The following is a 2,190-nucleotide window of genomic DNA, read 5'->3' on the forward strand; positions in this document are numbered from 1 at the left end:
TCATATGAAGCTATTCATGACTTCAAATAGTTGAAATGAGCGTAAATGTTCAAAGCAACAAGACGGGTCGTTACAATATGTGGGACGATAGCATAAACTATACTAGAATTTGACAGAGTACGAGTAGCAAAATCTAATACACATTGGCCTCGTCAAATTTTTGGCATCGTTGCCGGGGACTGGCATACATCTACTTCGGATTCAATATTTTATTACTAATTTGAGAACTTATTATTATAATATATATTTTTATCGATGTTTTCTAAATTGCACTTAACTATTACTTTTATATAAATAATAACATTTTTTTGACTCAATCATAGTTATAGTAACAGTACCATTTTATTATTCTTTCTCATTATAAATACTACCAATTATTTTTTATTAAATCCCTTAGTATATCTACTACAATTAGACTATTGTCAGTATTTTATTAACCGAAAAAAACATTATAATCAATATTTTCAAAGTCTTACACACTATTAACTGCCCTTATATATATTATCGTTGCAATTTTAGATACTATCACGAGTATTAACACTATTACTTTGAATAGTATTATATTTTCTTGTCACGGTTTACTTGTTGCGTCATTTTTATATATCTATTTTATTACAAGTGTTGTATAATATTACTACTATCTATACATAATAAAATTACTGTACTAATACTTTTTGCTTTGGCACCTATTTTGTTTATTATCTATGCAATCTTCTTTATTATTGTTATTATTATTAGTTTTTATTTATTGTTATTATTATTTTAGGAACTAACGTTCTTTACTTTATGAATTTCAATTAGTTTATGACCTACTCTTCTACAAAAGAGTTGGCAAGTTACTATCCTAAAATTGAAAGATCTTTTCGATCGCACTGGAAAGGACAAATGTCTTCTCAAACAATAGCTTCTGAAGAAATGGAGAATCGGGAAGTAGAAAATATCAACCAACGCGGAGTACCACCACCAGTCCAAATAGAGGATCAGTTTGATGAAGTGGCGCCAAGGCCTGCAAACAGAATCCTTAGGGATTATGCTAGACCAGACCACTTCAATTGTGAATCTAGTGTCAGGAAGCCCCCAGTGGCAGCTAACAACTTTGAAATCAGGACCGGTCTGATTCAAATGATCCAACAATCTTGTATCTTTACTGGAGATTAAAGTGAAGATCCGCATAGTCATTTAATTAATTTTTTGGAACTAGTTGAAACTGTTAAGTATAATGGAGTATCCCCTGAAGCAATCAAGTTAAGGATATTTCCTTTTTCTTTAAAAAGAGATGCTAAGACTTGGTTTTGAAATTTGCCTCAAGGATCAATTACCACATGGGACCAAATGACTCTGAAACTTTTAAATAAATACTTTTCCCCTCGGAAAACCACAAAGTTAAGACAAGACATATCTAATTTCTTGCAGACTGACACGGAGTCAGATTATCAAGATTGGGAAAGGTTAAAGGCAATGTTAAGAAAATGTCTACACCACGACATTCCTGAACATATACAGTTGTATATTTATTATCACGGGTCAAAAACCCTCTTCCAAAAATGTGATAAATGAAGTTGCAGGAGGTTCTGTAATGGGAAAAACCACAGAGGAAGCATTGCAATTGTTAAATAAAATTTCTGAGAATGCCATCCAATGGCCATCCGAGTGTGTAATTATCAAGAAGGTTGCTACAGTAAATCAGGCAGATGAATTTTTTTTTAACTATACCACTAGGCAGTACTTGCCTAGTGGCTAATATATAAATAAAATCCCAAAATGGATCCAAAGCTTACATGATATCCAAACCAAAATAGAAGTTGCATGAAGCTACTAGCTATTAAAAAGATAGACAAGCTAAAATCTAATGAACTAGCTATTACAACATAAAAAGTTGAATGCTTCCTTCTTCTGGCAGTGTATGTGAATCCAATTTCCATTGGCAAATACCAAGCAGCACCTATCAAGCTCTCACCAGTCTCCATCCATAGGCTAAAATGAATTCCAAACATCTCCACCACAAAGTTGAAGCCAGCATAGTCTTCCAATTGTAGCTACTATATGATCTCCATATGCAGTGAACTAATTTTTTCCAAGCATTAATCATGTGCTCACTTATCAAAATTAATGTGTAGAAGAGGAGCCTGGCTTTAGGCAGGCTTTGCAAGGTAAAAGCCAGGCTTGAGCTGGCTTTAGGCAGGCTTTGTA

The 2,190-nt window shown here is 33.2% G+C and overlaps 1 non-coding gene across 1 annotated transcript; it reads right to left on the reverse strand.

Moving 5' to 3' along the window:
* Positions 1 to 1,380: 1,380 nt before the first annotated feature.
* On the reverse strand, positions 1,381 to 1,487 carry LOC142178707 (small nucleolar RNA R71). The gene has a single exon (XR_012706971.1). It is a non-coding gene; the product is annotated as a small nucleolar RNA R71 (small nucleolar RNA).
* Positions 1,488 to 2,190: the final 703 nt, after the last annotated feature.

Source organism: Nicotiana tabacum, chromosome 24 (assembly GCF_000715075.1).
Source record: "Nicotiana tabacum cultivar K326 chromosome 24, ASM71507v2, whole genome shotgun sequence".
NCBI classification, from domain to species: Eukaryota; Viridiplantae; Streptophyta; class Magnoliopsida; order Solanales; family Solanaceae; genus Nicotiana; species Nicotiana tabacum.